Source organism: Lipophrys pholis, assembly GCF_963383615.2.
Source record: "Lipophrys pholis genome assembly, chromosome: 12".
In the NCBI taxonomy this organism is placed as follows: Eukaryota; Metazoa; Chordata; class Actinopteri; order Blenniiformes; family Blenniidae; genus Lipophrys; species Lipophrys pholis.
Window position 1 is genome coordinate 5,492,242 of NC_137641.1, and position 12,137 is coordinate 5,504,378.

The 12,137-nt window shown below is 41.7% G+C and overlaps 1 gene segment (V, D, J or C); it reads left to right on the forward strand.

Moving 5' to 3' along the window:
- Positions 1-1,677: 1,677 nt before the first annotated feature.
- Positions 1,678-5,604, forward strand: LOC308117907 (Ig kappa-b4 chain C region-like). The segment is given in 3 exons: positions 1,678-1,812; positions 3,955-4,036; positions 5,091-5,604.
- The last annotated feature ends 6,533 nt before the right edge of the window (positions 5,605-12,137 follow it).

Below are 12,137 nucleotides of genomic sequence, written 5' to 3' on the forward strand. Positions count from 1 at the left end.
GGAGTTATCAGTGTGTGTGTGTGTGTGTGTGTGTGTGTGTGTGTGTGTGTGTGTGTGTGTGTGTGTGTGTGTGTGTGTGTGTGTGTGTGTGTGTGTGTGTGTGTGTGTGTGTGTGTGTGTGTGTGTGTGTGTTTTGCATTTTTGGCTCTCAATAATTAAAAATTCCAACTGAATCGTCCTCTTCTTTGACGATTACCGTTCCTGTTTGCAAGGTTTCAGCTGCTATTTGGCAGCAATTTATTTTTTACACGTTCCCTGAGGTGGAAGTATGGTTCTGAATTCCTAAGCCTGTAGTCACAGTCGGGAATTAAAACATTGGGCTGTCCTAACATAGGCATTGAGCGCTCATGAGATTTAAAATAAAATCTTAGCACTAAGGTAATCTACAAATGGAGGAAAAAATGAGAAGGGTTGTTAAATACATCATTTCGCCCAAAATAATGGAAATGGTGCTGGTTCCAATAAAGCCCAAGATTAAACACGAAAACAGATTTTCTCTTACTGGCCTCAGCCTTTTGTTTCTTCTCATTATCAAACTGAGCATCTGATCACCAAACAGTCATTTTCTATTGTGAATGTCAAGCATGGAGCACGTTAGGTGACATAATGAGATTGCAGAGTCCTGGACACAATGTTACTTACCTCTTCGAGTCATGATATCGGTGCTGCTGACTTCTGTTCTCACAGTTAAGTCAATTAATACGTTGAGTCCAAGCAGGGAGAACTTTTCTTGGGCTTCAATAGACAAAATATCCTCCTCTCGCTAGCTCGGTTTTGCAAACGAATCTGGCATTAACAAAGGTACTTTTGAGTTATATAGCACTCAGAGATCAAAGGAGAGCAAAGGAGATCAAGGGAGAGCAAAGGAGTGAACATTTGATCAAAGAAGATCAAAGGAGAGGCTCTTTACTCAATGTCTGACCTACCTCAAATGTATTAGGGACGTGTTGAAAAATCATAATCTACGAAAGAACTCTGTCTTGTGTCTTTTCTGTCAATAGACTACAAGTGCCATTAACCCCGATCACGAGACTTCGCACCTCTTGAGCCACCTCTCTTAAGACTGCACGACAAAGAAAATGGAGTCTCCGTTTGGCCATCCCGCAGTCTCAACATCATCCCAGAAGCCTTCCTCAGCTTTAACATGGAATGGAACTCAGTATCTGCCTGCATCACCAGCACCCAGCCCACCCTCCTCCAGGCCCTGTCAGCCTAATCGCCTGCTCAGGCAGATCATCCAACGCTCTCTCACACACATCCTGTTTGAAAGGTGAGAATAACTTTACACACTTGTATGAAACCCACAGCCTGTTACCTTTTGATTATCTCCATGGTGTAATTTAAGTTGTTTCTTCCAAAAAGATATTGGCATACACACAATAGAATTTTACGATCAAGTCATAATATGCAACACGAGATGAGACGCATTTGAAATTCATGACCCTCAATTCCAATCACCAGTAAAATTTAAGTTAAAATTTCATTATATGTATGATTATCAGAGTATCCTGACCCACATTTGCAAAAACATTTGACTTTCACCATCATTTATTTTACAATAGTCACATGAAACTCTTGGCAGTTAAATGTGGGCGGCAGTCAAAGGTTGAGTGTTGATGTCACTATTTGTTCACTAACTCTTTTCATTTAAGGGTGTGTGAGTGTGAGGATTTGAAGATGTTAGAGAGTGAAGCTGCCAAACTTGTCGCAAGCATTGAGACGGAGATGTTGGACATTTTCCGAAACACCGACAACAAATACACCAACAAGTACAGAACTATACTGTTCAACATCAGGGACCCAAGAAATGAGGTCAGTTGATCGAACCCCTTTCAGTTTTAGAATCTCCACTCTACAGTTGACCAGGACTCATGATATGGAAGATGAGTTTTGTCCTCTATTCCCATAAATCTTGGGCTGGTTAGGGATTCCCATTGTAGCATTGATGCAAGAATTCATGACTGAGCAAGATCATGACACTGGCTGGTTCTTTGGCCAGTCATGAAAGGTCTAGTTCATTAAATATATTGTTTTGCATACTAAATATTAGCACAGTACTATAAACTCAATCGAAAACACGATCATGACTTTATCTTTGGTGTATCGTTCAGAAAAAGTTATCAAAATGAAAGAGGATGAATATACAGACTCACAAAAAGACCAGGATGTTGTGATGTGCCTCAAACTAGGAGATTATTCAATATATACATTCCATCCATCTTCTTTACATGCTGCCTTCAGTTTGTCATAATTAGACTAAAATATCAACAAAAAAACAGATTTTTATTTCCTGCATGTCAACCTCTCTTCTGTTTATCATACATTTTGAATTGATGCCAGTTGATTTCATATGATCTCAGGTCTGCAGAGTTTGACTTTATCTTGAAATATTCTCTTCTGTCTGATGTTAACACTGACTACAAGGTGTGTGGAGTGGCTTCAGGTTATCAACTGAGGTTTGACTGCTCTATTTTGTATCCTGGTCTAAATGAGCTGTACCTGTTGCTTGCAGTGTCAATACGCTGACAAGTTACATCACGGCCAAGTCTATACTTTAAATGGGCTGACAGAGTCTCTGCATCAAGATCAGGAGTGAATTTAGTGGCTAAAACACTCACCAATTTCATCCCAATCACTTTGATATTTCCATGCACATCAAATAAAATCTCACCACCAAGTATTTACATGTTGAAACACCACCGCCTCTGGTGAAGAAACATCTGATCTCAATAAATAAATTCATTAGTTCAGTTTATGTTAGAGATTTCTAGAGTGTGTGTGTGTGTGTGTGCGTGCGTGTGTGTGTGTGTGTGTGTGTGTGTGTGTGTGTGTGTGTGTGTGTGTGTGTGTGTGTGTGTGTGTGTGTGTGTGTGTGTGTGTGTGTGTGTGTGTGTGTTCAGTGAAGTGTATCAGTGTGCAGCAGTCAGTTTCTGTTCAGTCTGACTGAGGGAGGTTTTTGTACGACGGTTTTTCACTGTGTGAACACCCACTGACTGTTGATAAGATGAAAACTCTGACAGTAATAAACTGCAGCATCTTCAGCTTGAACTCCACTGATGGTCAGAGTGAAGTCAGAGTTTGATCCACTGCCTGTAAAACGACCTGGAGTCCCTGATGCTCGAGAGCTGGCCCAGTAAATGAGCCTTTTAGGAGGTTGTCCATCTCTCTGTTGGTACCAGGCTAAATGGTGATAAGCACTATAATAAACATTCTGACTGGTCCTACATGTGATGGTGACGGAGGCTCCCAGAGCAGAGCTGACTGCCGCAGGCTGAGTCACTGTGACCTGGCCTCTGGACTCTGAGGAAACACAGACAGAAACATCAAGCAGCCTCATGGTTTTGTGGGCTTCATTTCAGAGGGACGGATGTTGACAGAGGAGAGGAGTTTGATTCTCTGGACTTTACCTGTGAAGCAGCAGCAGAGGAGAGTCCAGATGAGGACGCAGATCACACTCATGTTTCTGATGAGGAGGATTTCTCTGTCTTCTGTTGTCATGAAGGACGGCTGTCAGTCATCCAGTCTTCAACTGTCAGGACTATAAACTCTCCCAGAGCACTGGAGCATGGTGCTGCTGATGCAAAGTGGCTCTATGGAAATGTTCTGACTGACTCCAACAGGGACCTGGATCACTTTCATCTCTCAGTTTCACTCTGGATTCAAACTTTAATGACAATATTAAGGAATTGAACTGAATAATTAAAGATACGTCTGTAGTTTTTACTTTTTAAAAATTTCCTATTTTTGCTGCCAAATCTATTTAGGAATAAATTCCAAAAGATATTATTGAATAAATTGAAAATAATCTTTAAAACAATCTCTATAAATATATGTATTTCAAGTAGACATTGCAGATGAAAGAACTGTTCTCTTGTGTTCCGTTAGGATCAGGTGGTAAAAGTTGTTTTGGTGAGTTTGTTGGTTTCAGAATCAGAGAGTGGCGTCTCTCTACAGTCAGAGGTTTTTGTACAGCGGCTCAATGAGTTTGTATCACTGTGGTACACGTTCGGTGGAGGAACCAGACTGGATGTTGGAAGTAAGTTTATTCTCCTTTAATACTTTCAACTAAATAATTCAAATTCATACATTAAACCTCGGTTTGAATGATTTGAGATTAGAAAGATGTTTTTTTTTCTTAATAATTATTGTAGTGATCAAGTTTTAATCTCCATTGATTTCATGTAGTTTAGCTCAGCTCTGTTTCACTTTAATTTGATCACAGAGAAAAGTTATTAGTTTTAAATTTACACCGGATTAAAATCTCATTAGGATTAAATGACAAAACCAAAGATATTGTCAGTCTTTAAATGTGCTCAGTTAGAGCCTGATGGCTGTGGAACACACTGTTTTAACTCTACCAGTCTCATGTTGAAGCTGTTTTTACACTGACCTGTGTATTTAGGGACATTTCTGGTGCACTGGTCTGTCTTTGGGCTGAGTTTTAGTTGACATGTCCACTGTTTGAAATGTGTTTGTGTTGGAATGTGTGCAGGTTTTATTCTTCTTGTTTTATTGAGTGTCTCTTCATCACAGCTGGATTTATTCTTGGTTCTATAGAATGTTTCCCAATTCTGTTTCTCTTCTTACTTTAAAATGTATTATTAATATTGTTATTTTACAGTAAAATAGAAATACTGATGATAAATGTTGTAAATTTATCAAATCCTCCAAAGAAGTTATCTTTATTTCCTGTGTATTTCATATTTTGCTCTAAATAATTGAAAATATTATTTTAGATTTGAAGTTCATGTTAAAGTTTCCAGTCATAAGTTGTAAAGTGTAAACTTTCTGATAACGTTGATGCAAATGAAGAGTAAACGTTGAGACATCAGCTTGTGTTCCTTCCTGTGTAGTTTGAGGTATTTCAGGTCAAAGTGTTGGATGATTCTCTCTGTGCTGATGTGCATGAGAGGCTTCTTAAAGGGAAGTGAAACAATGTGTGAGTGAGTGACTGCTGGAGCAGAAAAAGCCTCTGACAGCAACTTCTTCCAGGACCAAATCAGCTGTCTCCCACTAAAGCTGTCCAGGTGTGTGCTGGTTGATTGACAGCTGGGTGCTCCCTGTCCTCTAATTTGATTGGTGTCTCCTAGGTGATACCCGCCCCACCCTGACGGTGCTGCCCCCCTCCAGAGAGGAGCTGCAGCAGGGGAAGGCCACGCTCATGTGCCTGGCCAACGAGGGCTTCCCCTCAGACTGGAGTCTGAGCTGGAAGGTGGAGGACAGCAGCAGCAGCAGCAGCAGCAGCAGCTGGGAGGAGAGCAGGAGCCCCGGGGTGCTGCAGAAGGACGGCCTCTACAGCTGGAGCAGCACCCTGAGGCTCCCTGCAGACCAGTGGAGGAAGGTGGGCTCTGTGACCTGTGAGGCCACCCGGGGCTCCCAGACTCCCCTCAGAGAGACACTGAGGAGAGACCAGTGTTCCCAGTCCTGACCGGACTCACTGGGACTCTCACACTGCTTTTACTCTCACACTGATCTCACCTCTGTCATTCACCCTCTTTCACTTTCTTCTATCATCAAAGCAAACTGACTTCATCAATATTCATCTTCTTTCATCATCATCATTTTCTTCAAGCTTTGACAAAATAAAGACAGTTTTCACCTCAATCTTTGGTCTTACATGACTTTTTTACAGCAATAAAATCATCATAACTCCTTCTTTGGAGCAGAAATTTGACTTGATAGATACTCTCAGGATTCCACCTCTTGTTGCTGAATCAATTTTATGTGAAACAGACTCAAAACACACAGTCAGTCAGAGGAAGCTGTGCTCTTCATTCATCATGAGCAAATGTGGTTAAATACAAGTTCAGATAACTTTGACAGTTTACATTATTTAGATTAAGTGTGATCAAGTCCCAGAATTGCCATTTTGGGCATTTTGGCATTTTGAGAGAATATTCCAAGATACAAAAACAACATCATCAGCATACAGGTTGATTTTATGAATTGTTACTTTAGTTAATGAGCAATGTTGGAGCTTCTGTCTCTTCCTGTTGATATCAGGTTAATAAATACTCTGATGAATTACAGTGAACATCCAGACTGTTCTGATTAAACATTTAAACTCTTTGTTTACTACAGAAGATATTAGGAGACGTAGATGTGGACTAAAGTAGATTACATGGAGAGTGATATTTCAGGTAATTTGCATTTATAAGAAACCTAAAAAAAAGTTTTGAGTTCAAAATAAAACTCAAGAGAAATCTTTAAATTGTACATCTTTGCACGACTTATTTCCACCTGAAACAAATAAAATCTCCTCCTTTAGAGATGCTTTGATTTAGTCTGAAGATTTAGCAGAATTAGAATATAAGTATTAAAAAACATCTGTTATTAATCAGAAAGGTCCATGTTCTACTTCAATTGAACTTTATTTATATTTCACCAAATTCAACACAGTCATATCCAGGTACTTTTACTGAGAGAAAGAAAAACATATGTGGATAGAAGGTGAGAAAATGATGAGAGAGAGAGAGAGAGAGAGAGAGAGAGAGAGAGAGACAGACAGACAGACAGACAGACAGACAGACAGACAGACAGACAGACAGAGATGTTAGTGATATGTTTTGGAGGACAGGGAGCCAGTGGAGGTTCAGGAGGACGGGGGTGATGTGTTCACAGGAGTTGCAGTGGGTGAGCAGACGAGCAGCAGAGTTCTAGATACACCAAAGTTTATTGAGGACTTTTGAAGATGAGCCGAGGAGAATGTTGTTGCAGTCGTGGATTCAGGATGTGATGAATGAGTGGATGAGGGTTTCAGCAGCAGAGGAGGAGAGTGAGTTGTGAAGGTGGGCCGTGTTTTTGAGGTGAAAGAAGGCGGTCCGAGTGATCTGGTTGATGTGTTGTTCAAAGGTGAGCTTGATGTGGAGAATAACTCTCAGATTACAGGTGTGAGGTGACGGAGACAGGGTGGAGTTTCCAGTGGTCAGGGTGAAGTTGTCCATGTGTTTTGTGAGGGATTTAGGTCTCATGATTATCATGTACAATTTGTCGTAGTTTAGTTCATGTTTCATGTTTTATCCATGTTTTTATTTCACTGAGGCAGTTGGTGAGGGTGGAGCAGGTTGTTGGGGTGACAGATTTGGTTGAAATGTAGATCTGGATGTTGTCGGCGTAGCAGTGGAAATGAAGATGATGTTTACTGATGATATTGCCAAGAAGGAGGATGTAGAGGATGAGCAGGAGGGAGCAGGGATGATCAGAAAACTCTCCATTAACTTCCATTACTATGCAGATGATCCACCAATGGATTTCTCTATGAAACCAGATGATACTGATCAACTTGTCAAACTAGAAGCTTCTCTTAGAGACACAAGAGTCTGGATGAATGATCATTTTCTGCTTCTGAACTCAGATTAAACACAAGTTATTATAGTTGTCCCAAATCATCTGAGAGAGAAATGATCTGAACATATAGTAACACTGGATGGTATTACTTTGACCTCCAGTACCACTGTGAGGAACCTGGAGTTACTTTGGACCAGGACTGATCCTTCAGCTCCACATTAAACAAATCTGCAGGACTGCCTTTTGTCACCTGCTTAATATTTCTAGTATCAGGAACATGTTGACTCAGAATGAAGCTGAGAAACTAATCCACACATTTGTTCCCTCCAGAGTAACTATTGTAACTCCCTAATATCAGGGTGTCTGAATAACTGCTGAAAGTCTTCCACTGATTCATAATGCCACAGCAAGAGTCCTGACAGGAACCAGCAGGAGAGAAGAACATTTGTCTTCTTCTGGTTTGTGTTTTTCTTTTTTTCTGCTCCTGCTTCATTTCCCCGGCCGGATGGTGTCTTGGTCCAGCTCAGGAGATTGCTGCTTGGACATGCTGTCTTTTATTTATTGTTTTTAAATCTTTTTTTTTTTTTAGCTTTTTCACTTTTCCTTTTACAACAAAAGAAAAAATGTGTATAAACAGATGGGTTGAAAAGTAAGAGGGTCATTCAACGTAATGCATGATGGGGACAAGAAAAATAATCACAGTATCAATATTGAATCAATTGAGCTCAATCTGCTTCTACAGCTGAACTAAAGTCCATGACTGTCCGTTGTCCCTTCCCACCCTTTAATTAAAACTTCATTCGAGACACAACTACATAAGGAACACAAATAGTTAAATGAAAAACAGAATTGGATTGGAAAACTAAGACGTAAATAGTTAAGTATGAGAATAAAGTAAAGAAAACAACAGAAGGAGACCTACAGAAAATAGACGGGGGAGTGGAGGGGAGGCATTTCGTTAGTTCCTGGTTCATAGTAGTATTGGACAGGGGTTTTATAAAGGGTTGCCAGGTTTCATTGAAAACAGAACTTGAGTTTGTGAGTGAAAATGGAATCTTTTCAAGTTTAATGTGATTTAGGACCTCCTTTAGTCAGTTGTTGTGTGTAGGAGGAGAGCATGTTTCCATTTGAACAAGGCCTGGGGCCAGTAGTGTTGACAGGCGATTACGCAGCGTTTTGTCACAGGTAGATTAGCTGTTGTAATTGGGGGCGACCCAAACAGTGCAGTTCAAGGTTCAGGGAAAAGCTCCATCTCAAGCACTGTAGCAAGGGGATCAACAATCTGCTGCCAGAAGCCAGTGAGATTTGAACAGGACCAGAGCATGTGTGTTTGGTTGACAGGTGACTGTTTACATCTATTACAACTGCCACTGGTGCCTGGGTACATTTGTGCCGGTCCAGCAGTTCTGTAGTGCACTCTAAGGAGAACCTTGCATTGAAAGAAGCCGTGCCGAGCACATATTGAGGATGAGTGAACTCGCACATGAAGTTGGTCCCATCGGCTGTCTGATATTGACGTTCTTATTTCCTCCTCCCAAGTCTGTTTCAGTTTGGTCATCTGGTTGGAGTTGAGGGAGTCAATGGAGTTGTAGATCACCTAGATGGAGCGTTTCTGTGCAGGGTCAAGAGAGAGCAGTGAGTCAATCTGAGACTCGGGTGGTGGGTAGAGCAGTGGAGGAAGGTGGTTTGGACAAAGTGCCTGGTTAATAGAAAAATTAAGAAGTGAGAGTGAGGTAGTTCAAGCCTGATTGAAAGCTCCATAAAATCAGTAAATAGTTTCTTTATAAAGATCAGGGGCCTCATTTATAAAGGTTGCTGACGGACAAAACAGGTCCTGAAAGATGCGTACGCCACTTCCCACGCAAAGTTTGTGATCTAAAAAAATAAGCTCTGCGGGAGAATGTGCGTACCGGTACGGCAACTTTGAACCTTGCGCACACACATTTTGGAGATGGTGGAAACTGGCGGCGCCGATTGTGAGGTGGAGAATTGAAGCCAGATTCATCTCATACATTTAATGTCTTCAAATGTCAGACTTATAGATCCAGGTGATCATAAACAGCCGAGCTTCAGTGTTATAGATGTTCCTTTAATGAGCCATTACTACTGAATCAGCAGCACGATGTTCATATGACAAACGTTCATCTTCAAATGATCCAGAGCGGTGGATAGAACTGACTGATTATCAATTGTGACAAGGTGTTTAACAACCGGTCCCATTGCTAAGAACGCATATAAATAGCACGGTGACAGTCGTGCATGAAGCTGCACTGTGGATGCGCTGCACCGCCATGCGCTCTGGACGCTCTGCTGCTGGAGACAGACGACCTCCACGTCACCCTCCGCCTCCAACTCTCCAGTGACTGAGGATACAACACAAAGTCCACTGAGCCTTTTTACAAGTCCCTGTTCAAGTATTTCATTCATACATTTAATCAACAGATAAAAGTGAACTTTATCGGTCCGCTGTGGTCTCCACCAGAAAGACACGCTGGCCGTCACAACCATGAGGGCTGTTATGGTGTCCAGCAGTGTGCTCAGGTGCTGCCCCCATGAGGTCACTCTCCTCTGGCCTCCACCTTCAGATCAGACTCTTCTTCTCCACCTCTACAGTGACTGATCTCTCTGTGGCTGCCACACTGTTTACAGCAGTGACGACGCGCTGCCAATCGCTTGTTTTTACTTTTATTAGTGACTCTACTACCATGACCACCAGTGATGCTGGTTAGACAAGTAATCTAACGCGTTGTTATTTCCAAACCAGTAATCAGATTAAAGTTACTTCTCCAAGTCACTGTGCATTAATATTGTAGCGTCCAGCAGGACGAGTAACTTGTCTGTAAAGCCGCTTTATCATTAAACAGAACCGGCCGCTCGTTCTCTCTCCTCCAAACACACAGGCCGTTTTCCAGTACCCATACTCCTCCATACTTGTGCTCTCGTGTACCTGTTAAACGTCATCAGTGGCAGACCAAGTACTGTTTCTATTCTTAGGCCGTTTCTCACCGAGTACACATGGAATACCCGGATGTATCCTCGCTCCGCCAACTTTATCGAGGATTCATCGAAACAGACCTGTTCAGTCTTGGGAAGCCAATTTACCCATAATGCATTTGGCAAGAGATGACGGAGGAGATCGCAGAGGAGGGAAACACACAACGGTGCGTAAAAGATCTGAAATATTAGCGTCATTGTTTAACAGAGTGCAGTTTTAAGAGTGTTTTAGGCCAGACTATAGTTGTTATAAAATGTTGTTATGAGGTTGATATTTCAAGATCACGCTTACTTAAACATTTGTTCTGAGGTTTTCGGAGATTGTGGATCCAGACTGAGACGAGGCTGGCTGTGGTTCTCTACTGTGGTTAAACATGAGATATAATTGTTTTAGTGTAAATCTAACAGTGTTCATCTACATTTTTATTTGCTGCTGAGGGGAAAGATCATGTTTAAAACTTTTGAACTTGACTGAGAGGTGAAGGTTCTACTGGCCATAGTGTTTTGTCTCAATTGCACTAAAGATTTCTACCCATCATACTGGAGGTTCTACTGGTTCTACTGGAGAATCTACTGGCACTGGAGGATGCTGTGGATTCAAACTAACACCATGCACTATTTGAACCCAGGACTATTGAGGAACCTGAAGCCTGGTCCAGTGGAGAAGAGGAACTCCTCCAGATGAGGATGGGAGTGAGGATTGTTTTTGATGCTTGAATTATTACATGTATATACTTTGTTCATACATGTGTTAATAACTTACTGAATTGGTAGTGTGTCATTCTTTTTGTTTTATGTCCTCCTCATAGACCTCATGATTGTTGAAATTCACCCCAGACAATTTCTTCTTTAAAGCAACATTACATTGTTTATCAAATGAAACAGAGAAATGTTCAGTTCTATATTTTACAGTCATATACAATCATTTACAGTCTGTTGATCTCTCTGTCTTTATCCATCTATCTACATATATTTACACATGACTAGAGAACATGACTACATGAGGAGAGCTTCCTGTCTAGATGTGGTTCTCCTCTCTGAGGCCTGCAGGTCGTTCTTCAGCAGCAGACAGCTGGACAGTCTCACTCGCACATCACTTCCTGCCAGGTCCCTCTGGGCGTCCTCAGTGTCACTTGGTCGTCTCCATCATCATCCCTGGACCTTCCTCTTCCTCCTCCCTGGACTTTCCTCCTCCTCCCTTCCTGGACCTTCCTCCACCACCTCCATGTTGTCACCTGATGCCACACAGACAGGCAGCAACAAGAGGACGTCTCTCCAGGCTCTCAGAAAGATGGAGCACCAGCAGGTTTGACCTGGTGTCTGTTGGGTTTCAACTTGCCTGTCAGTTAAAATTCACATGGAAAACATTTGATATATTTTGATGTAATCATGAATCAGAATTTATTATTTCCTTCGTGTTCATGACTGTTATTATTGAGATAAAGCAGGTTGCCAGTACAGTGATATAATAACTGTGTGCTGCAGGCATGGGTACAGTACTTCCTCCATCACCCAGCAGAAAGTACCTGGTAGATACAGTACTTCCTCCATCACCCAGCAGAAAGTACCTGGTAGATACAGTACTTCCTCCATCACCCAGCTGGTACCAGTACTTGCTGGTACATGGAGGATCTGTGCAGGACAAGAGCATCCTGCACAGATCCCCAGTTGCCAATGTACACGTCAATAAACCTCATATATTACAGAGTCTTTTTTAACAACAGGTAGATGCAGGAAAGATTCTACCTTGCTGGCATGTTTCAGCTGCATCAGTAGTCTTCCTCAGAGCTTCATCTGGTTGTGATGACATGTCGGTCTTTATCAGGTGACCAGTGTCATTAAAAAAGAGTCTATAA